Raw genomic sequence first — 12353 nt, forward strand, 5'->3', positions numbered from 1 at the left:
TGCCTAGTTCCGTGCTGAGGGTTTTTTCAACCTGCAACTTGTTCTTGTCAGAGACCAGCAGGGCTGAGTCGTCCGCAAACAGGAACAAGTTGCAGTCACAGGCTGACGACATATAATTTGCATAAATTAGGAAGAGTAGCGGTCCTAGTATGCTTACTTGTGGAACACCACAGCTCACTGTGAGGGGGGGGGGGGTAGAGTACCGTTTACCTCTACCATCTGTTCTCTCCCCTCCAGGTAGGATTGCATCCAGCTCACTGATAAGCTATCAAAACCAATTGCTTTTAGCTTGTCCATCAGAATGGAGTGATTGACAGTGTCGAAGGCCTTTTGTAGGTCCAGCATGACCATGCCGCAGTATTTGCCCGCGTCCACCTCTTGTTTGATGTGGTCGTTCAAATAGAGGAGGCATGCGTCAGTGGAGTGGGACGTTCTGAAGCCAGATTGGAATTCGTAGATTAGATTTTTTTCCGCCAGGTACTTTTCGACCTGTTCGTAGACTATTTTCTCCATGACTTTCGAGATGGAGGTAAGAATAGAAACAGGGCGGTAGTTGCCTGGGTCTAATTTGCTGCCCTTTTTGTGCAGAGGGGTCACTCTCGCAATTTTGAAGTCCTTGGGGACGTGTCCCTGTTTTATAGAGAGGTTTATTATGTGTGTGATGACTGGGGTGATGGCGGCTGCTGCGTCTCTGAGGAATTTGGAGGGGATGTTGTCATGGCCAGTGGCCTTGTTAGGTTGGAGGGCGCTCAATTTTTTGAGTACCTCATCAGTTGTTACCATTTCAAGTTTGAAGTCATCTTTGTGGACCCCTAGGTTTTTGTAGTATTCTACTATGTGTTCTACCCCATAATGCCCTGAGTGGGAGGGTAGTTTGTTTACCAGTGTTGTGGCTATGTTTGTGAAGAAGATGTTTAAGTAATTTGCTACATCCAGCTTGTCTGTGATGAGCGTGTTGTCCGTCTTTATGTTTATGTTTGAGAATCTGGTTTTAAGTTTTTTACTGCAGCCTAGTTGATTATTGAGTAATTTCCAAAGTTCGCAGGGTTTGTTTTTGTTTTCCTCAGTTTTGTCGTTGATGAAATTTCTTTTTGCGGTTCTGATCATGGTGTTTACGTCATTTCTTAGTCTGTTATTGAATTTTTAGTTCAACCACGTGGGCTTGGAGTTCACTGTTTGAGCTTTTGGAAAGCTTTGTCTGACTTTTATGAAGTTCAGAGCATTTTGTGTCTCTGGTTTTCATAGCGGCCAGTATTTCAGTGTGCATCCATGGCTCAGCGCGATTTTTAACCCTGGTGGTTCTTATGGGTGCCATGTTGTTGAGTATTGCTGTGAATTTGGTTTTGAATCCAAGCCATGTTTCTTCAACCTGTGTACCACTGAGTTCATCTGACCAGTCCAAGCTCCCCAGTTCTAGGTTAAAGGCCTCTCTAGAGTAAGTTTTGAGGTCTCTAGATGTGACTGTTTTGTGACAGCCGGCCTTCTGTTTTAGCTTTTTGCGGGTACAGAAAATCATATAATGATCACTTAACCCGCATGCTATCACCCCTTTATTGGAGATCATGGACTTGTCAGAGGTCAAAATGAGGTCAATGGTGGTTTGTGTCGAATCACATACCCTTGTGGGTTGGGTGATTAGCTGGCTGAAACCGTGCAGATCAGAAAATCTACTGAATCATCTTCTTCCCAAGATGCACAGTTAGATATATAGATAGATAGAGAGATAGATAGATAGATAGATAGATAGATAGATAGATAGATAGATAGATAGATAGATAGATAGATAGATAGATAGATAGATAGAGAGATAGAGAGATAGAGAGATAGAGAGATTAGATGCAGTGTGCTTGTTTTGCAGTGAGTGCTGCGAGCAGTGGTAATAATAATCACTTCCTATATTTGGTTCGCGTTTGGTTCGATGAAGCCGAACCGAGACCGACGTTTTCAGGCGGACCAGAGTTCGCCTGTTTGGTCCGCGAACCGAGTTCGACACGCATTCACACAAACCCGAAAAACCGGACTATCGAATTCTGGTCCGAAAGTCCGGACCAAACAGCCCCTGTGTGAAAGCGACCAGCCCTTAGATTTTCCAGTTTTCTCATATAATTTATCAATGGTTCCAGTATAACATCAAAAGCACATACGCAGATCTTGTTGGTGAAAAAGTGATACTAAATGAATGTTCATCAAAACTTAATTGAATTTTGGGGGTAAGTTTCTTACAACAAAATGAAGACAGCCAATTTTGTGAATTCCATGTTTGGAGCCAAGGGGATTGGCTCTGTCAGGTTCTGATCTACACTCTTTCTTTAGCAAAACACAAATGTCTGAATGTCTGCACGTAAACTTCAATGTTTCTAAAATTGGTACGTATATAAAAGTATCCTTCACAGGTACTTGATTTTAAGTACCGGATTTCTGATTTCACCTGTTGTCATATCTCACTCCCAGAGTTTTTTTCTATTGGCTCGACAACTCACATTTCAGGTTGAAGTATTTATTTCGTTTCCATTCTGTATTCAGATTTGTGAACGTGTTTTCAAATTTTTCAAAAGATTCATTTATCACAGATATGTTGGGGTCAGTTATAGGTAAAGCAGAAATAGCAGTATACTTTGCTTGTGAGCGAAGCTCACCTGTTGCTGTTAGTTCCTCCAAATCTCCTACAATTGAAGATTCCAAACTGTTAGAAATCCCACTCCCGTGTAATTTGGCCACGATGGATGAACACATTTCTTTGGTTGGATCTTTAGTAAGTCCTGAATCATTGCTCTCAGAAGGAACACTGGAAGAGCTTCATAGATTTGAGGGATTAAATTGGTCCTCAAATGCATGAGCCTGAGATGAAGTTGCAACTGGCTCACTAGAGGAACACACAACAGTTGAAGTTTGAGAAATTTGCTGAACATTGCTATGAACGCTATTAAGGTGCTTCTGAAAACCTGCATATGTTAATAACTGATGCCTAGCCTTGCCGAGAACAAAACAATTTGAACTTGTTGAACTTGTTCAACTCTTAAATGTGAAATCAACTGCTGACTGCTGGGATACAATTTCTGACACATGAAACAGGTCAGCATTGTTTTAGCCTCTTAGTCACAGAGTGAGAGTGCTACTGGCTGGTTAAGCAGTCTGGCTCTCAAGTCTCTAACTCTGGGTGACTCCTTCATTTTCCCCACATCAATGTTATACACTGTTGTCTGCAGGAATGCGTAGAAATTCAAAAGTGCAACACCATAAGCTAAATTAAACACAAAATGTGCTTTGAAAAGTTCATCACATGCCCCAAGGGAGCGTTTAGCCTGGCATGGGATGAGGTGCTTATCCATGGTGATCTTCAATTGTAGGAGATTTGGAGGAACTAACAGCAACAGGTGAGCTTCGAGCAAAGCATACTGCTATTTCTGCTTTACCTATAACTGACCCCAACATATCTGTGATAAATGAATCTGTAGAAGCTGTCAATCTTGTTTTTCTGACGTCCAACAGCGAGGAGGTACGGCTGCCGACCCTGCTGGTTGCGGAGATGCTCCTCCAAACTGCAGCATATAGGGTTGAGAAGGAAACTGAACATTAGACACAAGAATAATGTGCAGCCACAGAGAAAACTACATTATAGAAGTGACTATTCAAACATATTCTCACTGTCTAGTGCAAGACGGGAATGCCTATAGACTTCATTTACATTTCATCCACTTATTAACAATAATCATAATCATAATAATAATAATAATTTCAATTTGTAACACACTTTAGATTTGACAATCTCAAAGTGCTATGGAGATAAAGATAAAAAGTTAAATGAATAAAAACAATTAAAATGAATAAAACAACCAATGAAATGGAAGAAACATATAGATCAAAATCTAAAAAAATAAAAATAAAATAATAATTCAGGCAAATGCCTTCTTAAAAAGAAATGTTTTTAGGCCCCTTTTAAAAACCTCAACGGACTGTGGTCAACCCTCATTTACACATGTGGCTAAGAAGGTGACTTGTGACAAATTATTATAATCACCTCAATATAATTACCTTATGAAAGACTACAAGTCTCTCAATTGACAATTGCATCACATGCACTGATTTCTGGAGGCTTCGGTCACCCTGGTGCTGGAGATGTGTTGAGATGTATCAGCAACAACAGGGAGGCCATTTCTTGGCCGTAGGCTGAGGTCTGAGGTCTCTGAGGCTGAGAGTCACAAGAATTAACTGAAAACTCTTCAAATTGAATACTCTCCAAGTGTGAATGAGAACAGTCAGGGAGGCATTATGGGATAGTTTTAAACAGTCATCCATCTATTGTTTATATTTATCCCAAAAATCAGATCAACTTTCAGAGATACACAGAATAAACTAATTAAATATAGTAAAATAACTATCTCACAGGTGCTCTTGTCATAGTTAATCATAGTCATGAAAATAATGAATGAAGAAACTGTAGCTAATGCTTTAAAACGAGCTAAACAAATACAACTCACTTGTTGCCTCATCAAGATCAATTCCTGGGGGACTTTCTGCTGACTGCACCAAGTGATGCAACTCTGGTGTTGAAGTGAGCCTCTTTTATGACATTTTGGCTTGAAGAACACATCCCATTTCTGAAACAGCCTGGAGGATGTCTCGTCATCAAAGAGGAGTGTGAAGTCTCGATCCACCTTTAAGAAAGAATAATTAAATTACTACTATAGAGAAAATACTTTAACATTTCAAACCATTCTAAACATCTCATTCCAAACATACTGTACCAATCTGCAGGTTCTATACAACAAGAGGTGCAAATCCAGAGCCTGCAGGATAATGAAAGACCCTCACCACCCCAATAACAGCCTGTTTCAGCTGCTGAGGTCAGGCAGACGCCTGCAAATCTCAGCTACTAGGACAGAGCGGTTTAGGCTCAGCTTCTTCCCCCAGGCCATCAGAGCCATGAACAATGTACATTGAGTGCTCAGAACATTGAACTGTCCACACACAAGCACACATGAACACACACACGACACGCACACTGTGCACGCTCACACACGAGCAGCCACTTAACACTTTAACATGAGCGGGCACACACTCATGTCGCACACACGCACACTTATGGCCAAAGGAAAGGTCACTTTAAATTAGAATAACAGGAACAGTGTATTGCACTACCAAAGCTAACTAGCATGTCACACATGCGCTGTAAATAACTATGTACAGATACCGAGATGTCACTCCATGTTACCTGCTATCTGTTACTGCACAATGTTGTTTCTTCTTTTGATTCTATTATATGTACCACTGTATTGCACATCGTTGCGGGCAAGACCACCCGCATTTCATTGTATACCTGTATGCCGTGACAATTAAAACTCTTGACTCTTGAATCCTTTTGTATCCAAGAATCTTGGGAAGGAGGAGAGGATATCAACACTTCTGCCTGGGTCATTAACACGCTTCTGAGAGAAAGGTCTCTCTCATCTTCTGGAAAATCAGGGACTCGTCTGTGCAATGGTTGAGCAAAGGTTGAGCAAAGACATGGCTTCTTGGCAAGCATCCCCATCAAGCTGCCTTTCAACATTAACCCTTTCACTGCCGCACTACCAAATTGTTAACCCTTTCACTGCCACACGACAAAGGGTTAACCATTTCACTACCACACGACAGAAGGTTAACCCCTTACTATCACACTGGGAAAAGGTTAACAGTCCTTTGGAAATGTGGGCCTCCTGGAGAAAAGTCAGAGCTGTGCAGATCCTCGACAAATCTTCCTTTGGACTGTTTTCAGACGCCAAGAAATGTATCCTGTGCTTCTTGCAGCATCGTAGAAGTGTTCCTGAAATGAAAAAAAAATGTCTTGTCAATGTCAAGCACACAGCTTTGTGTCACAACATGCAAGTATGACATGAAAGTGACATGCAAACAATAATAACTAATACATAGCCTGTCATGTACGAAGGTCTAAGGACCACACAGAATAACAACTGGAGCTGGCTGCACATGAGCAAAAGCAGCCTCTCTCAGTAAATGCTTTCAAAACAATGTCCCAGGTAGGTAAAAAAAGACACAACACAAGACGTTTTCCAAATAGTAAATTATGTATTGAATGGAGGTAGGAATTTAAACCTCCTCCATGGTGCACAGGGGAAAAGGTAGGGGAGGACAAACAAGATATACATATAATACAAACAAACACTTAATAACTAATACAACCACGTGCCCATCATAGGACACCACAGCTAGAAGGATTAATCCACACTCATGTGATAAATGGCACCAAGCCACACAGTATTGCTTCACGCAACAGCTAGGCGAGAAGGGAAAACCTCCCTCACTCCACTCTGGAACGTGGCAGTGAACTAGTGAGGCCCCCCCGTGTGTGTGTCATCTTCCAGGTTATATCCACTCATCCACTTGACTGCCCACAGGTGCTATCAAGCAGGTGCAATCAGCTCAATCAGGGGGATGAGTGGTATCTGGGAAGGGAGAAAGAGAAACAGGATTAGAAGATGACACATCACACAGGTAAAAATAACATAACACATACTAATTATACTAACCTGATGTTCACATGGTCTTCCAAATACAGTAATAATGATAATGACCAACCCACGTACGTCACATAGCCTTTCGTGGCATATGGATTCTTGAGGGAAGGGAACAGCATCACTATCCCACTCTTCTCTGTGATTGCTTTAGTGGGGAGGTGCCTGAGAGGACATATTCAATTAATTAGTCATCTAAATGTATGCAATGGCCATGCAGTTATTTGGCACAAATAAAAAGAATATGAAACACACATACCCATGATTATCAATCATGTGAGCCACCAGTATAACCATTAAGTCTTCTTGCGGCATCTGTTAGGGTTTCTGTTGTTTGGTACTCCTGTAGTATACTTCTTCACCACCGGACTTGCCTCTTAGCACAGCTTCAATCAACTAATAAAAAACAAAAACAAGAGAATGCAAAACATGGTGATGACCGTTTTTTTTTAGAGACTCAGGGTGATATTTTTTTTAAGTGTTAAGAAACACATGAGAATCTAGCTTTGTTATAACCTGTTTAGCAGACACTGCATCACATGTATCCTCAATTCCTTGTCTCTTGCTAGGGACCTTATCCAAGATTACAGTTGATGCACTTGAGCAGAAGCTTGAGTCAAACATCTCAGAAGCAGAAGACAAGGACCAATCAGAAAATTCTAAAGGAATAGAATTTTTTTTATAATAAATAATTGTATTCGGTATGGTGTAGAGTGCTTGATTATACTTGCCTTTATATCTCACCGTCATTTGAGAAAACTGTCAGCACCACATTGCCTTGTCCAACGAGGTCACTGAATATTTCTGCATCAACTTCTGTCCCTGTTGCATCCTTGTAACTTGTGCATCAGGTGGCAGGCAAAATCTCTCAATGACTGGAAAAGATAGTAACATAAAACTGAATGTGCTTTTGAAGTCAGCACTGTTTCTTGCCTCACAGAGAATGACGATGATGTTCACGTTAAATACATTCATCCACCACTGTATAATCATCAATACATAGACCTAGAGCATTTTCTAATAGCTTAATTACATATCTGCAGATTTGGGCTAACACTGATATGATCAACTCGGTCAAATAACTCCAACACTGAACACCATTTGAATCAAAATGTGTTAAAATTACACTTTGGGAGTGAAAATCAACTCCTAAATGTTTAACCCTAAATAGGGCACTGCATTTTGGAATTCTCGCACCCAAATTAGGTTAATATCCTAATATTGCAAAAAGGTCTGAAGTGGAATTTAAAACTTGTGTAGGTGTAAGAGCTCACATAATTGTATTTATGGGCCCACAAAGTTAGTGGCCCATTCATTGTCTATGGAGCAGCTCTACATTTTACTTGCCATCATAAATTCCAGGGTTCAACTCTCTGATTTCTAGCTTTAGGAGAGAATGGTGTGTGTTCACAATTATTGACTGAACTCTCCCGGGGAACAGGAATAACATAATGTGAATTCTTAAAATGGGTGGTATTCCCCTTTAATTCAAATTAAGTTTATATGGTCACGTGTGACCCGACTATATACAACTGGAATTAATTCAACTTAATTGTGTACGTGCTATATTATCCTGAGTCTCATTTGGAGTCTCTGATCCTGGCCATATAATCAAAATATAATTTTTTCTCTGTAAATAAATTAGACCAAATAGGCCTAACAGCATCAAGGAGACCTATAACGTCCAGTCAATCTATATGACTAGGCTACCTTTAACTAGTTAAAGCAGAAATACCTTTGTGCTCTGGTAAGTCTTTGAAGTTAAATTGAAGTATGTGCTTTTGTCCTTGCTCTGATTGCCTTCAGTCTTTTAAAACCGACTGGGTGGCTTGTATTATTTATGAACTGACCACATGTTTTGCACACAAAACATTTGAATTCAGCAGGCAAAGCTGGAGTTAGACAAATAAGGTGGATAAAATGTTGGACAGCTATTTCCTTTGAAATTATATTGGGGTTCAAGTATTCAATTCCCTAAAATGTTAGTTCTTAAAATAATACATCTAGTCTACCACAAAAAAACATACTTTAGGCCTACATGCAGAATTAGGGTAAAGGTAGGCTAAAGGGTTATCTTCTCCAGTGGTGGAAAGTAACTAAACATTTGTATTTATGGAGTATAACTAACTATAATATCATTTTAGGGAACTTTATACTTTTACATCACTACATTTCAATGGGAATATTGTACTTTTTACTCCCATCAGTTACTAGTTACTTTGAAGAAAAATATTTTGCATAGAAAACATGGCAAAAATGTATGAAGATGATGTACTTAAAATGTGAAACCTGCCAAATTCAAGAGGATGTAATCAGAGCCAGCATAACAGGACCCCATGTAATTTTACCATAACCATAGGTCAATGGTTCAAGGTTGAATGCTTCCAAGCGCTAGAACACACAAACATCATGTAGAATCAGAAGAACTTAACGAATTTCTACTCATGCACAATAGAGAGCATCCTGACTGGTAACATCACCTCCTGGTTTGGGAATAGCACTACACTGGAAAGAAACAGACTAAGAAATGATGTAAACTCCATGATCAAAACAGCAACAAAAAAAATCATCAATGACAAAACCGAGGAAAACAAAAACAAACCACGTGAACTTTGGAAATTACTCAATAACCAACTAGGCTGCAGTAAAAAACTTAAAACCAGATTCTCAAACATAAACATAAAGACGGACAACACGCTCATCACAGAAAAGCTGGATGTAGCCAATTACTTAAATAGTTTCTTCACAAACATAGCCACAACACTGGTAAACAAACTACCCTCCCACTCAGGGCATTATGGGGTAGAACACATAGTAGCATACTACAAGAACCTAGGGGTCCACAAAGACGACTTCAAACTGGAAATGGTAACAACAGATGAGGTACTCAAAAAACTGAGCGCCCTCCAACCCAACAAGGCCACTGGCCATGACAACATCCCCTCCAAATTCCTCAGAGACTCAGCAGCCGCCATCACCCCAGTCATCACACACATAATAAACCTCTCCATAAAACAGGGACACGTCCCCAAGGACTTCAAAATTGCGAGAGTGACCCCTCTGCACAAAAAAGGCAGTAAATTAGACCCAGGCAACTACCGCCCTGTTTCTATCCTTACCTCCATCTCGAAAGTCATGGAAAAAATTGTATACGAACAGGTCGAAAAATACCTTGTGGAAAAAAATCTAATCTACGAATTCCAATCTGGCTTCAGAACATCCCACTCCACTGACACATGCCTTCTCTATTTAAACGACCACATCAAACAAGAGGTGGACGCGGGCAAATACTGCGGCATGGTCATGCTGGACCTACAAAAGGCCTTCGACACTGTCAATCACACCATTCTGATTGACAAGCTAAAAGCAATTGGTTTTGATAGTCTATCAGTGAGCTGGATGCAATCCTACCTGGAGGGGAGAGAGCAGATGGTGGAGGTTAACGGTACCCTATCCCCCCCCCCCTCACAGTAAGCTGTGGTGTTCCACAAGGAAGCATACTAGGTCCGCTACTGTTCCTAATTTATGCAAATGACATGTCGTCAGCTTGTGACTGCAACTTGTTCCTGTTTGCGGACGACTCAGCCCTGCTGGTCTCTGACAAGAACAAGTTACAGGTTGAAAAAACCCTCAGCTCAGAACTAGGCAAAATCTGCATATGGCTCGCTGATAACAAACTATCATTACACATGGGCAAAACAGAGTCCATTCTCTTCGGTTCAAATAACAAACTCAGCAAGACCGACGGCTTCTCAGTTACAGTGGGTGACAATATTGTCACAAGGAAAGAAGATATTACCTACCTGGGTTCCATCCTAGAGGCAAATCTTTCCTGTGACAAAATGGCATCCAATGTAATAAAAAAAAGTCAACCAACAAACTCGATTCTTGTACCGGATCTCCTCACTGGTAAACAAGAATACCCTGAAGACTCTAGCAGGAGTACTCATTCAAGGGTACTACGACTATGCTTGCACCTCATGGTACCAAAGCACCTCAAAGGCGCTAAAAACAAAATTACAAACATCTCAAAACAAACTGGTCAGACTACTGCTTGACCTTACTCCTAGAACCCACCTCACCCCTGCCCACTTTGACAACCTAGGATGGCTTAGAGTAGACGACAGAGTACAGCAACTTGCAATGGGCCTGGTCTACAAGATACACTACACGACCAAGGTACCCATGTACATGACAAAATACTTCCCAAAGGTCAGTGAATACCACGATCACAACACCAGAGGGAGCTCCACAAATCATGTTAAACCCAGATTCGGCTCAAACAAGGGACTAAACACGTTTCGCAATTATGCCACATCAATGTGGAACGCCCTACCCAAAGCTGTAAAGGAATGTGAATCACTACCCACTTTCAAAAACACTCTCAAAAAACACCTAAGGGAGACTGCAACTCGAAACTGGCCCCTGTAAATGTCCGAACACAACCCCCTCTAATGTACAGTAAATTACCAAGTATGGTCTTGTCAATAATCCAATGTACAGTTTTGTTTGTACAGTTGTACAGTGTCCCCCCCCCACCCCTCCTACCCAACCCCCCCCCCCCCCCCCCACTCCTACCCAACCCCCCCCCCCCCCCCCCACCCACCCAACCACCTCCAATGTACAGTCCCCCCCCACCCCCACCTACCCAATCCAATGTACAGTTTCTACGTCTAATGTATATACTCTTTTTTTTTTCTGGACTCTTTTTGTATCACAAACAGTACTGTAATTGCAAATCTGGTATGTCATAAATGTATAGATGTAGCAGTACTGTCTATCTGTATGTCATGTATGTCATATATGTTACAATGAATTGAAAATGGGGGACCCTGATGTAAACAAGACGAAAGTCTTTCTCTGGTCTGCATCCCCTTAACAATTGTATGTATTGAGCTGTACTGTACTGTACCCATTCTGCAATCTGTTAATAAAGTTTTCAATCAATCAATCAATCAAACGTGACCACAGCAGACTGCAGAGAGTGGCTCGATCAGCCGAATGCACAATTGGAGGTGGGCTTCCCACTCTCCAGGACATTTATAACAAGCGTTGCAGGGCCAAGGCTAAGAGAATAGTCAAAGACTCTCTAGCCACCCAAACAACTGCCTCTTTGCACTACTGCGGTCAGGCAAGCGCTACTGGAGTCTCATGGCCAGTACACTCAAAAGGAGCTTCTATCCCCAGGCCATCAGGATGCTCAATGAAACAATGAATGAATGTAACATCAACACACTTTTTAACACTCCACCATATTTGTATCTATTTATTACAAAAAGATTTGCACTACATCCATACCTCATTTTTGCATTTAAAAAATTTTTGCATGTTGTACCTCATTGTTTGCATTTTGTACTTAATTGTATACTTTAGTTTGTATATTGTATATTTTGTATAGTGTTTGGACTTTATTCTTTTTTACTGTATGAAGCACATTCTCGGGGGGCCCATACAGAACCAAGCATTTCACTGTAATGTACATGTACTATACGACAAATAAACAAAACTTGAACTAGAATGTGTACTTTTACTTTTCGAAAAATAAGCACATTCAATACCAAATACTTCTCTATACTTTTACTTAAGTATAATTTTGAATGGAGGACTTTTACTTTCACGAGAGTACTATTTCATCTGTGTATTTCTACTTTTACTTTGACTGTGTCCTTCTTCCACCACTGCTGCTCTCCTCCTTACCACCATGAACGCCCAGTGCACTAAGCAGCAGTATTGGCAAGAAGCCATGCTGCTAAATTTAGAATATGCATAGATAACTATAGCATGTGAGAGAGTTAGAGTGAGGTTATACGGGGCAAGTTGGTTTTCCAGGAACATTCCCGT

This window comes from Notolepis coatsorum (genome assembly GCF_963971535.1).
Source record: "Notolepis coatsorum genome assembly, chromosome: 13".
Taxonomy (NCBI): Eukaryota; Metazoa; Chordata; class Actinopteri; order Aulopiformes; family Paralepididae; genus Notolepis; species Notolepis coatsorum.